Source organism: Theropithecus gelada, chromosome 5 (assembly GCF_003255815.1).
Source record: "Theropithecus gelada isolate Dixy chromosome 5, Tgel_1.0, whole genome shotgun sequence".
NCBI lineage: Eukaryota > Metazoa > Chordata > Mammalia > Primates > Cercopithecidae > Theropithecus > Theropithecus gelada.
This window is the reverse complement of record NC_037672.1, coordinates 20,456,208-20,471,831: the sequence shown is the minus strand read 5'-3', so window position 1 is coordinate 20,471,831 and position 15,624 is coordinate 20,456,208. Positions and strand designations below refer to the sequence as shown.

Below are 15,624 nucleotides of genomic sequence, written 5' to 3'. Positions count from 1 at the left end.
ATAAATAAAACTGCTATAAACATCCATGTGCAAGGTCTTGGTGGACATATGTTTTCAAATTGTTAGATTGTATGTTAAGAGTATTTTTAATTGTATTAAAAAACTGCCAGTCTTCCAAAGCGACTCTTATTTTGCATTCCCACTAGCAGTGAATGAGTTCCTGCTGCTCCACATCTTTACCAGCGTTTGGTGTTTTTGGTGTTTTGGATTTTGGTCATTTTGGGTTTTAATTTTTACTTCCTTAATGACACATATTGTTGAACAACTGTTCATATGCTTCTTTGCTCTTCATTGTCTTTTAATTTCTACCTCTAAGCCTTTGTGGTGACTATATTTTGCAGGACAGTACACATTTCTTTTTTGCCTTCCTGGAATTACGTGTTCTTCTTTTGTGACAAGTATTTTGACAATTTATGGACATCACAATTTTCTTTGAAAGAACCATCTGTTCTCAACTCTTAGACTCTGAGTTTCAGATGGAGTGGATTCTGTCCTTTTTCTTATTTCGGGGTGAGCAAAGAACAATCTTTTAATCAGAATAAATTGCTTCAGAAATAAGTACCTGACTTTTGGAGCCAATGATACCCAAGGAAACGTTCACTGATGTTGTCAGGACTTTCTTTCCTACTGAATTTGAACCTGGGAGAACATAAGGTCAGAGTTACTTCAGTCAACTTGTCACCAAGAGGCTGGAGGAAAAGTATTTGTAACACATTTACTCCAGACATTGCATTCTGATATCTTTATTGAGGAGTTTATGCTACTTAGATTCTCAGAACTGCCTTAATTCCTATATTTAGTTTTAAAACCTGGCCTTTCTATCAAGTTACTGTACTTTTCAAAATCCACACAATTAACCATTTTTCTATTTAAGACAGCCAGTCCATTTCTATGATATATAACTAAAAATGTTATTTGATAAAGCACATGTGAAATATCACATTTCAAGTTATCTCAATTTTAGTAGACAACTACTCTCTTACAAGGAATCATACCATTGCTTTATTTATAAATAGAAAATATTCAGTGTGAATCTCTTGACCAGAAAAAGTGAACTTCAATTTCTACTTTCCATTTAGCCTTTGATTTTATTCCTATTGCCTCACTGATGAGGTAGTCTTAAACATGATAAACCCTGAAGGAGATGGCTAATGAGTATTTCATTAGTCAAATTCTAGACTCCAGCAAGCATCCCTGTTAATGTCATCGCCCTTGAGATTGGTTGTGGAAAAAAAATGCCATTAGTTTGAAACTTTATTAACTTGAACTTCTGCAGAAGACGTGCAGTCTGTGCAGGTTCCTCTAGGATGTTGTCTTGGCCGGGAGGCAACCAGCTTGGCTGGGCATGGAGGAGACAGCTCTCATTTCATTAGGTATTTATGCAATGGTTATCATGATGGCAGCCAACTCATTACAGAACAGGCCATATCCAATTATTCTGAGTCAATGAGACTCCAGCGACAAGGTAGTACATGGGGAAATTGAGAGTAGGAAAAGGACTTTAGATGAGACCATTTATTATTCCTCTGATGAAGAAGGATGCCAAGAAGAAGCTTTCCTGTACCCCTCCTAAATTCCCCCATGGCTCCGTATTTCCTGGCCATTTGACTTGAAGGAAAGAGAAGAGTGATCTCCTTCTTCTTTAAGTGCCAAGTAAATAGGAATCTCTGTAGGAAATGAAATATTGACATAGTGGTCATAGCAATACTGTATAAAATGATTTTACTTATATGTCCATTTCCATTATGGCTACCTTTCAGTCAAAGAGAATCTTACGGATTTTCTACATATTTTATGTCTAAGCTATTGTGAGTAGTGATTAATTTGGAATGTTAAAGACATATAGTATTTAACTCCTCCAACTGGCCTTTTTATAAAATTTCATGTATGAGGTTAGTGATACTCAGCACTAGCCACTCATTAAAATTGGTTTGTAACCAAGACATTGGTATTATTTTAAAAGTTCCCTAAGGAAAGATAGGGGCATCCAACATAGAATACCACTATAGCCTTTCTAGCTATAGTACTAGCCCAGATTTTTACATATTTACCATTAGTTTTACCAGTTGATCTTCATGGTTATCAGGCTGATAATTACATTATGGGAAACTTCTATTTGTTAAGTCTAAATATTATTAGTAACAAAATTATCTTAATTGAACAGCAGCATTGGTGTGAGTGTATATGTGTGTGTGTATGTGTGTGTGTGTGTGTATATATATATATGTAGTAATATATATATACACACACACACATATATATATTAATAGTAAACATTTTCTGGAGGAGAACTTGCTTCATAAGTCAGAGGTAGGTCAACAAACACCAATTTGGAACTGGAAAAATAATGAAGATCTGGATATGAATATAATTCCAGCAAGAAATCAGAAAACTGTAAATGTTTACTATTTATAGGGAACTGTTGGGTAGATCAAATTGCAAATTTAAAAACTTAGTTTAAAAAGCACAAAGTATAGCACAGGTAAAAATGCACTGAAGAACATATTCATGTATTTCACTGTATTACCGAAAGCAGTCACTTGTTATAAATATTGTCCTCCCCTAGACAATATTTAGACACATGAATTTGTTCCAGATATGGTGTGAGCCTAAATGTCTCTAAGGGAACATAGTATTCTAAGGTTCTAATGTGCCCTACAATCTCTAAGTAAGATAAAATAAACCAGGTGTAATCACAGACCAATGACCTTAGATATTTTCAATATCAGATCATCAAATATAGGGATTTCCTTCATAACATTCCTGAGAAGTGGCCAACTGACAGCCAAATAGAAAATAAAATAAAAAATTCCAAATATAAGATCTTGCCTGGACATCACAAAACCCAGCCATGTGGGACAAACAAGGAATTCTGGCTATATACATGGCTTTGAGCAACAAACCTACAGGATTTCCTGCACTAAAGTGAAAGCCATAATGTGATGCCCTTAACTCTAAGAAGCCACCAAGCACTGACCCTTCCTGATATACACTGTTTCTTTGCCAATATCCAGTTGGACTTATGTATATAGTAAATGCCCTCTAATAGTTGCATAGTTATGATTTCTATAATTATACATTATCTTTTGTGAATGTGGTTCCAATTTCTAATTAAAATGCTAAGTGTGAATACACATATCAAAGCATCATTTTGTACACCATAAAAATATAGTTTTTATTTGTCGATTAAAAAATAAATAGGCCAGGCATAGTGGCTTGTGCCTGTAATCTCAGCAATTTGGGAGCTGAGGCAGGCAGATCATCTGAGGTCAGGAGTTTGAGACCCGCCTGACCAACATGGCGAAACCCTATCTCCACTAAAAATACAAAAATTAGACAGGCATGGTGGTGGACGCCTGTAATCCCAGAAACTCTGGAGGCTGAGGCATGAGAATTGCTTGAATCTGGATGGCAGAGGTTGCAGTAAGCTGAGGTCACGCCACTGCACTCCAGCTTGGGCAACAGAGCAAGACTTCATCTCAAAGATAGATAGATAGATAGATAGATAGATAGATAGATAGATAGATAGATAGATAGATAGATAAAAATTTTAAAATAGGAAGTAGGAAAGACAAAAATAAATACTGTCACAATTACAAGTGAAATGGTATTCCTGTTCTGGCTTCTCTCCTTTCCTCTTTTCTAAATAACTGCTACCGATAATTGCAATTGACTTGCCTTTTAATTCTATGTATGTTTTGTTCTTATGTGCAGAAGTTTTAAATTTTTATGCAGATGCTTCCATAAACTTTTGTCTCTTATAATTTTTAAATTATCTTTTTGTCTGAGCAGCATTTTTCTTCCTGAGATCAAATTAAGCATTCAACCATATTTTGTTCTGTTCTGATTGATTAATTGATTGATTGATGATTGATTATGTTTTACTCTCTTTTCCCTCCTTCTACCTTCATCCTTCCTCCCCATTATAATTTCTAATGCTGGTTTCTATTTACCAAAGACTCACTATGAGCCAAGCATTGCCCTGAGAATTTTACATCTTATATCAGCTACCTACCAATTCTGCATATTATTATTGTTGTCATAAAAGTTAAGAATTGCTCAAAACTGTGATGAAATTAAGCACAGGTGTTTTTTTTTCCAGCCCAAAACCTTTGATCACGACTATTATGCTATATTATGCTATTATATATAGGGAGACCTCATTTGTCATTGGTTGCTTTTGTTGTTGTTCATTAAAAGATTTTGTACTTTTGGCCAATAGCTCATTTCAAAAATATTGAATTAATTCTACATCTCTAAACTCTATAATAATATCCTAACACATGGTGTAACTCAGGATGCCATGAGTTGGAACACATAGATCTGAGAGCACAGCTTTGTTCACAGAACACAGTAACTGTCTTTCTTTCTTTACATTGTTGCTGTTGAGGAGTTAGTTTAGATTACAAGGAATTTGATATTGTATCATTCATGGTAACCTGTGATTTTTTTCCCCTTTCAGCTTGTTCACAAGTCTCATTTCCTAGCTTCATTTCCTACATACATGCAGGCCCCAAGGTATACTAAGTAAGCAAATTATGTTGGTTGGTAGGTATTCAGAAGTAATTTTGAACACAAATGATTCTTATTTTAGCTTGAACACACTAAACACAAAGATTTTTCAGCTGAGAACAGCCTGAGTAATGGCTCACTCAGTAACAGACAATTCTTGCACTATTTGTCTCAAATGTTGGCATGGCATTAATGCTGCTATGGAACTAGATTTTTCAAAATCTCTATGACTGAGAATTGGACAAATTGTCCTGTTTCAGGTCTTGGCATAGGTGCACTTAAGGGCATGCATCTGTCCTGATGTGTCAAGAAAATGTCCTCTTAAATAAGGTGTGGGAATTCTCACCAGCTGGCTCCAGTAGGTTGTGGGGCGATGGGGAAGGTGGGAGAGATGACTTGGCATGGAAATTGGTGCAAAATCTGCAGTGCTAATAGATAACAGCTGGAGAGGGTAATGAGTCATTTTATGAGGACGAGGTTAGCCGTGTTTGTGCCAGGTCCGGGGACCACAGTGGCAAGTGTGGTACAGATGGCAACCTCGGAATCTGAGAATTCTAATTAAGGATGAGAAAGGAACAGGACACTGACAGGCTGTCAGCAGAAGAGCAGAGCACTCCAACCACAAAACCACTCGGAGACTCCCACTCTGTCTTTGCTCTTTCAGAGATAATAAACGGATCATATTTTTAATTCTTGCAATTTTAGGGTAAAGTTAACCAGCAATGGGCATTCAGCCCAGAAGTGGCAGCATAAGTTAAGAATTTTATTCTTGATTTTTATAGTCCAATGTGTGTACACAAATACTCTGCTCCTTGCCCTAGTATCTATGGAGTAGCAGGACATTTTTTTACACACACACACACACACACACACACACACACACACGTTATTTAAATTGCAGAATGAATATATGCAATGCAGCATTTTAGAGGGAGTCCAAGGAGTTGGAAAACCATTGGACATCATAGATCAGAACTCTTGGCAGACTGTAATATGGCAATTTCAATAAACTCCTAAGTTTTTCCTTCCCATTCATCTCGTTTTAGTGGATGCCATGAGAGCCTCATGCTCTTTGAAATGAAACTAAGGGACACTCTAATCATAGATTGTTGTTTCTTCCTTTCTCGCTTCAAACACCAAAAAAATTCTTTCATGTGTTAGTCAGCTCTTTCAGTGACTTTCCTGTATGACACCTTAGCTCTTGTTGAATCTCTATACAGAAATAAAAATTATCAATTAGGCCTGCGTATTTGTCTTGCTAGAATTATACTTTTACCTCTTTCAAAGAAGTGGAAGATTGAATATGCAGCTTTCTTATAAGCATATGGCCTACAATGAGGTTGAATTCAATCATGGGGTTGGATTCAGGAGTTCTTAGAATGCAAACAACTATGAACAAAATTATTGAGAGCTCCGTTCTCAAGAAGACAAAGTACCTGTTTAAATTCTTTGTGCAAAATAGTGATGATCAACCTTAGCAAAATTATCCAGGTCTTTTAAAACTCCAACCAATCAATCATAATTTTCATTTTGTCTAAGAAAATGTATGAGAATAAAATGATGAATTAAAAGGTAAGTCAATACTTTCTATGATAGAATACTTAAAATAACCAAATGAGATGTCTTATATATGTTTTTTATTCTCTTGCATTGTTATAGAGAAAAAAATGAGATGTCCACAATCCATAGTTACCAAGATGGAAACTTGTGTCAAAGAACAAATGCTCTTCTCTTCTCCGACAATAGTCACATTCTGAGGATTTCACAAATAACAGATGTTATCTCTTTGTCAATGTTTCCCTTCCTTTTTCTTGGCATAATTGTCATAGTGATAATTTCAATGCTTCTCTCCATGTCAATGACTTCTAGGTCAGATCCCTAATTTTGTCATCCAGAATTCAGCCTGAATTCTGTTACTCCTGTATGTTTTCCCATGACTATCCCTCTATTACTTTGGTCTCAGTAAGTCTGAATTCACTCACAGACAACTTTCAATGTGGCACCATAGGACTCTATTTGTGCTGGCTTTCAATGGTGCCTCCATTCGCCGAGTCACTCAATTAGAACAATTTATTCTTTCTGTTAATTCCTTTTCTTCATATATTGGACATTATCAGAGTTAAAAGGTGTCTTTCAGAATATTTTAGTCCAGTCTGCTACAAATTCAGGAACCTCTTTCAGAATGTTTCTGATAGATGTTAAAATAATTTGCTTTCATTGCACACTTGCAAGTATTAAAAGATAAAGGTTTTTAAAGGTAAAATCAAGACTCTTATACAAATATAGAACAAACGCACATCTCAAAAATTTTATTTAACTCCAGAATTACTGAGGGCACCAGTAAGATATTATAATTGGTTCAAAGTGACACTCAAAGAACCACACATTATAAACAAATCTAGAATGCTAAAAATAATTTACAAGGACATCCAAAAGGAGTTATAGAGCAATAATCATTTAGACACCACAAATTTGCACTTCAATGGATAAAAACGATTTGCATTATTTTCAGTTTTTACAATTTACATAGTTACAAAATATCTCAAAGACCATAAAAGCTTGAGATCCCTAAAAGGCTGCATCGGACAGGATAGCCAGTGGTTTTTGTTTTGTTTTGTTTTCATTTTCTTTTGGTCTATTTCAAAATATTTCACAATTTTTCTTTACAGAGGTAAAAATAAAATTTTTGTGAATAGGCCATTTTCTTTTTTGACCTTATACTGGCAAAAACTTTTCCTAATACAGAAATAAAATGTTCATTCCTATAACGTTCCTCCTTGTTTTTCATGACACCTATTGGGGTAGCTCAAATGATTTTAGATTCTCTGAGTAATCCTTCAATAAATGCAGGCACTATTTGTCCCATTTGTGCTTCCTTTTTCTTTGTTAAATCTTGTCCATTTTTTTTTAGCTTTTCTTTATATAAGACATTTTTCAAACATCTAAATATCTGAATTAGTGTCCTCCTCTTGACAAGCTCTAGTGTTCTTGTGTGTTTTACCCATTTCTAAGTATTAATACATAGACATAGTGGTTCTGCACTGAGAAATATTCAGCGGGTTAGTGGGATACTTACCTGCCTCGATTGGCCATTGTTTCTATTATGTAGCTTAAAATTATAAGACCTAATTTTAAGAGAGAGTGAGGACCAGTTTTGTCTATAAGCATAGCCTTACTGATGCACTGGTCCACACATGTTGTCTAGTTCCCTTCTCTACAAAACAATAAACTAATAACATCCACTGTGCATTGAAGATAGTAATAATCCCTTGGGATTATATGTTAGTTAAACTTAGGAGATATGACACACCATACAATTAAAGGTTATTTTTAATATATGTATATCTATGTCACACAATTTGAGTATATGCTGAAATAAAAATCCCTAAACCTTTTATTTTTTCTTCCTTCCTTCCTTCATTCATTCTTTCTTTGCTTTCTTCTTTCCTCCTTTATTTACATGAGATTCCTGACAACAGGCCAGTTTCATGGATATACAACCTGTCTGGTTGCAAAGGGCCCTATACTTAGAAGGGCCCCACCTTTATTTTAGCCTCTGGTGTCACTGTCTTGAGATTATTCATACTCTTTAAACAAGGGGCCCCACAATTTAATTTTCCTGGACCCAGCACATTATGTAGCTGTTCTTGCTTGACAAATAAGGTCTATGCCATCCTATTCACAAACAATTGATTCCTTGATAACTATTCCTTTCCTCCCTACCCATACCTACTGAAAACACTTTAGAACAGGTTTCATCCCTTTCCAACTAGAATGAGTGAGACACCAGCTGCCTAGCTATTTGCCTAGCTATTCACTCCTCCTCTAGTTTTTTGGCTCACAGGACCCAGTTAATCCTTTAATATACCTTTTTCATAGTATCAGTTTTATACTAAAACATCAAGACAATACAAGCTCTAAATTTTGCTTGAAATGCTAATAGTAATCTTTTCCTACCCTCTGGTTTGTCCTTCCTTAATTCTAGTTGCTCCTTCCAACTTTTATTTTTAATTTACATAGCATCATCACTAAACCAAACCATGAATACATTATAAAACATCTTACTTTTCTAGCATCTTATAAAATTCAATTCACTAGTCTAATTCTTCAACTATTTAACAAATATTAACTAAACAGGTGCCTAGTGGTAAGAACTATGCAATTAATGGCAGCAATGCGATGGAGAAAAAAACAAACCTGGTCCCTATCCTCTGCAATTTACAGCTTAGAAGGAGGGACAGATTTTTAATAAGTTATTACTCACTTGTGAAGAGTGTCATGAAGGAATAAAATTGGGGACTATGAGAGAGAATTAAAGGAAGCATAATTTGCCTTCTGTCCTTTGGCTGTTTAAACCTCATACATAGTTTGAAATACAGAGAAGCAGCTGCTTCTTAAATGTAGCTTCTTGTTTCTTATCTACCTCGCTTACAGTATTTAGTCTGCTTAACCAATTCGACCCTTTTGCATTAATATTTTATCTCTTGCTTCCCCAGTTAGAGTGTGGTCTAGACTATGCCTCATATGCCTTTTTTGCCCTTTAAGACTCAGCTTAGCTATTACCTTCTCTAGAATGTTTACATATATATGTATATATATGGATATATGTGTGTGTATATATGTATATATACACCTCCATCTTTGTGCCCCTATAGCACTGAGTCCAGGATATTCTAACTGATCACTTAGCCTATTTTATAGTCATCTGGTTTCTTCTTTTCGTCTCTCACTATTGCATTATCTCTTGCTATTGCATTATTTCCATTTCCATATGATTGGACTTTCTTTTATCTCTATTCCCAGTGCTCACCATGGCACCAGGCTCAGAGTAGGAGATACTCATCTGCTTCTGAATGGATGAAAAGATGATTAGTTCTACCAGGCCTGCTGTGTCTCTGAATTTAAATATTGAGGAATATTCCAAGTGATGGTTACAGAATTCTTATGTCACAGTGATTTATTGCTAATTACAAATACTATGATATAGAAACAAAAATAGGAACATTTACACAATCAGAAAATGAAAAACCCATTCTTGGCTAGGTATCTGACAATATTCTCTAGAGACAGGGTAGATTTCAATTGCAATTAGTGTATAATGTATTGTTATTGTTCCTTTCATTACCAGCTAATTGCTTTTAGAGTACCTCTACTATGGTCTGGGATGCCTTTAGTTGAGTTTGGGTAAGTAAAGATATAGACAGTAGTAAGTATCTTGCATATGATATCTGAAATATAGGTAATTCATTTCCTGATGTAGGGCGTGGGACACTTAGGATTACGATCCTGACGTATCTGGAATGGCCTTACAAACCAACAGAGGAAGAGGCAAACCTCACATACCTAATTAGCTTCAAAATCTTTCCATTTTCTTCTTTGGTTTAAGGTTGCTATCTTGAGGGGAGCAGGGAAGATCAGGGATATGTTATTGGGATTTAAACATTTGTTCAGACTTTCCTCACCATAACAATCTTTGATTTGGTAATCGCCTAGCACCCATAGCCAGGTTTTCTCAAAGTTAAATAGATGAATAGTAGATCACTATGATTTCATTGGCAGAATCTGACCACTATCTACAAAGAATTATTTTATGTTATATCTTAAAAGAAAAATAATGTTGGTAGTTATTTTGTTTTAACGAGGAAATAACTCTTATCCAAGATATGGTGTATGTCTTTAAATATTTAAGGACTGTTGCATGGAATAGTTATTTGAATTTTACAATTTAACTTCAAAGGGGATAACTAAAATCAATAGATGGAAGCAACACGAAGCTTGATTTTAAGACAATACCAAAGAAAGAAAACATTTTATTAGTCAAACATATAAAAATGTAATGTGACTGATTCACAAAGTATTAAGTTCTTCATACATGGAAGTGCTCAAATAAACATTGGTTATGTAAGCATTTCACAGGGCTATATGTATTCATATGCATCTCTTTGGGCAAGATGTGTGTTAACTGTTTGCTAACATTTCCTCCCACTCTGACAATATTTCTATAGCCTTTCTCGAACTAGTGAAGGCTGAAGAACCAGTTTCTCATACTATGAACATGGCAAACACAATGGTTCTCTTGGTCATTCCTATGCTAGTTCACCCATGACCTGGTCCAACATCAGAATGGAGTTGTCCTACTGCAGGTCAGCTGCAGTGAGTTAGAAAATTGTCTGGCTTAGAATAAACACTTAATACATGTTAGCCATTATTACTGTTGTGGTTTTTGTTGTTGTTGTTGTTGTTTGCAGGGAAGAGCACATTTCCCAAGCTCTAACTCTTCATTTACTTAGCTGGATCTGCCAACACGACTGAGGATAAGACTGTCTTTCTATCCTCAAAATTGACACCTGAATGCAGAAATTAAATGGAATGATGTAAAGAAAGAGTGATTGGTTATATTAAAATGAAAAGTGCACTTTGTGGTGTATGTGGTGTTTTTATATCCCTTACCTCATTTGTGATTTTTCCAGTAGCTTCATGAGATAGGTCAGGAATTATCATTCTGTCTCTGACATGAGAAAACTGATAGCTGGAGTGGTTGTGTGGCATCCACCATGTTACTTATACCTAATAGTGCAGGATTTTAAGTCCATCTGCCCTTAGATGATAAATCCAGGGCTTGATCTAAAATCAAACCATCTACATAGCATATACACAAGCAACAGTGGTGTGTTGTCTCTGGTTGGTGTAGATGTCTTAATTCCTCAAAGTCGATACAAAGCGCAGTCCTTGGTGGGTAACAAGTTCAACCTTCTTGAGAACAAAGATAGTTTTGTTGATAAGTGAACACCATTTCACTCCTGGCTAGTGAGAATAAGACTACAGCTTTTGCTTTTTGTTATAAATAATGGTCCTAATCATACCTTGTGGGAACTACTACTTTAAAATAATGAGGCTGAGACTTGATACCTTATTCCAATTAAAAAAATAGCCTGAGTTCAGAATAGCACACACATAAGTGATGATTACATTTTTTCCTTTCCCTTACTATGGAAGAATCCAGGGGTTATTTTAGTATCAGGAGAACCATATTTTTATAAATGGACTTGGAAGCTAAACATACTCTCTCTTCAGTTATCAACAGATTTTGACAAGTGACTAATGTATCAGGCTCCGTCCTATCAGTTTTGTTTGCTCTTTTCTCTTATTCTTTGTCAAGAATCTTCAATAAATTGATTAGTATCAAAGAGGAGATCTTAAATCTTAAAACTTTTCTTTTTGGAATCTGTTTATTCAGTTCCTGTCACACCTTCCTTTGATTTTAAAAAAATCTCCCCTTAACAGTTCTGGGATCTCACTGCTGCTCCCACATGCCTAACACCCATCCCCTCCACATTTGCCCAAAGGGAGATACTGGGGGAGGCAAGAGTGTGGAATGTCTTTGCATTTTGATGCTGGAAATCTGACATCATCTCTTTTATTCATAAGTTTAGTCAACACATATATTCTGAGCACCTACAATGAGCCAGACACTGGATGCGTAGAGATAAATTAAATCTACAATCCCTCTTCTCATGGAACATATAATTTAAAAATGAATACACACTTAAATAAGTATATAATTAAATGTATAATTAACAATTGGAAATGTGCTATAAATGAAAACTACAGGATGATACTAGAATAGGTCAAGTTTTTAATTTTGCCTTTTTTGTCCCATCATTTATGTAATGGAGTTATTAACTCATTGCTGGTTCTTAACTCATTGCTGAGAAAATTAAATAACATGGCATGGGTGAGTGCTTAGCATAGTGTCACACATATGCATTATCCTTAAACAGTGTCATTATTGTTCATAAAAATCAGCTTCTCTTCTTCACCAAAGGATAGAGACTCTCTTTTTAGGCAAGTATTAATTTTATCAATGAGTGTTCATTGGTAGTTGTTCAACTTAATTATAATCATGATTCGTTGTAGTCTTTCAAACTGATAAACTCATACACATACCTTAATTATGCTTCTCTGTTCCATTATCTCAGGTTTTTTTTTCCTTCCAACACCCTCATTTCATGAAAATAATAATCAATAAATTAAGCTTCTTGGAAGTTTCTCTCATCTCTAATTTCTGCCATAATGGATTTTATACACTAAGACTTTTATCACATATTCAAGCATAATTGTTTTTGCAGGCAGTGCTTCCTGTAATATATGTGTATTGATGAGCTGTCAGGCATATTTTTCACTTGTCCTGACAATCTATCAGTTTGGCATTTAAAGAGCAGAGAGGATGCTTCAGATCTGCCAAGATCAATGACTCTCATTCTCATGACACAGTGAAATATATGGCAATTCCTTTCCTTTGTTTTCACTTCATTTCAGTTGTGTAACTGGTATTTATTTTGTTTTATAAAAGCCATTTACGTCTTGATGATAAACTTTTACAGCAAAAATTTGATTTATAAGTAATTGGATTGAGATAAGAATGTCCTGATTATTTTATTCATTAAGTGAAGCATAGTAAGTAGGATCTGGGGATCTGAAGCCAAAGTTTCTGGACCAGGTGAGTCGGTACCGACTTGGGATGTGGGCATGCCGCATAAGCTGTCTGAATGTCAGTATCCTCATGCAGAGGATGGAGATGAGACCAACACCCACCTCATAGCACTGTCATGAGAAATGTCAGTTACATGCAGAATGCTTACCCCAGAACCGGGGTCACTGAACATTCAATACTTATTAATGATTACTGTTATGTATTCCAAAAATGTTTATGAAACAACTATATTTGCCAAATCCTGTGCTAAGTGTAAGTATTCACTATGTTAAGCTTTTTGTTCAACTGCTATTTTTGCGTTGGGCCACTTGCCTTCTCCACTTCAGTTTTTTTTTTTTTCCCCCTACAAAAATGAAATAAAATAAAACTCAGCCACTCATAAGAAATGGTCAGGCTTGCTTGGAGAGGGTTATGTATATTGCTCCTCTACAAAGCTCAAACCTTTTCAAGAAGTTACCTCATCTTCCTTCAAATTTGTACTTGTCTCCCTCTCATCAATCTTTCTTTGCGTGTATTACTTCTAAGTTTTTATTCCAGCACTAAGGTGTAGTGGAAAGAAATCAAGCTTTGAAGGCTGACAGACATAGGGTTGAATTTAGAATTTTCCCTCACTGATTGTGTGGTCTTGAGCCACATGTCTCTGGGTCTGAGCCTTGCTCTCTCTAAAGGGGAAATAATGCCAGCTAATTTGTTATTTTGAGGATTAGTAATAACTGTAGGTGCTCAATAAATGTATTTTTAAATTAACTTGGTCAATTTGCTATCTATACTGTCTAAATTGTCACCTAATTATATTCTGGTTTGTCAGTTTCCTAAAATCTCAATGTGTGTGTGTATTAGATTTGGCTTTAAGTTTTTAAAGAATGATTCTGTTATGGTATGCAAATTCTTTATGACAAATAATTTTGGTAAATTTGTGCTATAATTTAGGTTGAGAAATGAGTTGCCCTTTATGAATTAAAAAATTAAAACCTGATTATACATCTTTCAAAATTAATTTTGTTTTCAAAGGGGAAACAAAACTTTTAGGTCTGAGATGTATGCTTAAAAATGTGTGCAACCTAGGAAGAAAAAGACTTTATTTAACTTTATTCTCACTGAAGTATAAGTGATAATGGGAGAAGGAAAATTAAAATGAGGGTAATGATTTTTCCAACTGCTCATATAAAGGCAGGCCACCTCAAAGGTTTGCTTGTAGCTAACCATGGGCTATGCAGATTGCTGAGCAGTAAATCCTTGTTTACTTGTAACATAAATCTTATGTTATTATCATTCAATTTAAGTTCACTGAGTGCCTGTTATCTGCCAGGCATTGTAGAGACTCATGAGAATGAGTGAGGCATGTTTTATATTCATAAATAACACATGCAAGAAAAGAACAGAAATTTTACCACACAAAAATAATCTTATAATGAAATATTTACACGAGGTTCTAATTCAGTAAACTAGTTTTGACTATCACTATGGGTAGGAAACTTCTGTGTGTCACTGAAGCATAATCTTGATTTTTCCTGAGTTTATCATGTAAAATAATCTACCCATTTGATTTCTTTCTTATATCTTCCCTGCTTGGAACTCGGAAGAAATGGGTGAAATAAAACATTTTTATAATGGGTTTTGTTCAATATTGCAACCATGAAAATTTACCCTTTAAACATAAATTTATATTGGAATTGCATTAAAATATTATAGTTTTAAATGCTGATGTTAAAACAATTTCCCTAATAGCACTTACTTTGTGAAAGGCAGAGTATATAATCCTGGTATTTTACTATTTAGCTAGTTCCTAGGACTTCTTTATGACTATTCTCAACCTTAATGGCTACCATTTATTGAGCACTTACTGTATGTCAGATCCTGGAGTAACTGTTTCATATATATATTGCTTTATTTAAGCATCACTTCTACCTTATAAAGTAGATATTTTAATCTTAATTTTGCCCATGAGGATCCTGAAGCACAGCAAGCCTAAATAACTTCCCAAATTCACAAAGCTAGAAAATAGTTGAGTTGGCTTTGAACTCAGATATTTAACTTTAGATTTATCAGATGCTAAAATCCTTGGCTCTCAACTCTGTATACAGTATTAAAATGCACTTACAAATTGTTCATAATGCTTAATTTGTAAAATCCATTTTTTAAGATGATGGATATGCATTAAAATTCACTTTTGGTTTTACTGAGGGCAGTTTTTCTTCAAAGGAGAATATCTTCAAAGGGGAAACAGAAACATTATAAGCATGGACATGAGTCTGATTTTGCATTTGGGTGCTCTCTTACCACTTAGAATTAGGGCAGTTGCGGATTTTTAGTTAAAGGCCCGATTTATGAGCCTTGCTAGTGTGAGAAAGACAATGAGAATCTTTGAAACTAAAAATGCTATGATCTATGATGGGTGCACACATTAGTTTTAACATATTTAATCCTCTTTTTTCTCATTCTTCCCAAAAGACTACTTCATGCTTGAGTGACTAGCTAAATGTAAAATGGAGACTTCCCAATTATCTCAGGAGGGTTGCATTTTCATCCCAGATGTCCTGTTTGCATGCATTGTATCCAGTGTTCATAGTTATTTATAAGTTGGATGTATGGATTTGTGTTGGAAATGTCTTTATTTG

General features: G+C 34.9%; 1 protein-coding gene and 1 long non-coding RNA gene across 5 annotated transcripts in view; one reads left to right on the top strand and one right to left on the bottom strand.

Annotated features, from left to right (window-relative positions):
* KCNIP4 (potassium voltage-gated channel interacting protein 4) overlaps positions 1-15,624 on the top strand; it is a 1,213,657-nt gene that overhangs the window by 357,285 nt on the left and 840,748 nt on the right. The gene's annotated exons all lie outside the window — the stretch shown is intronic.
* Positions 1-15,624, bottom strand: part of LOC112624550 — a 37,960-nt gene that overhangs the window by 21,853 nt on the left and 483 nt on the right. The gene's annotated exons all lie outside the window — the stretch shown is intronic.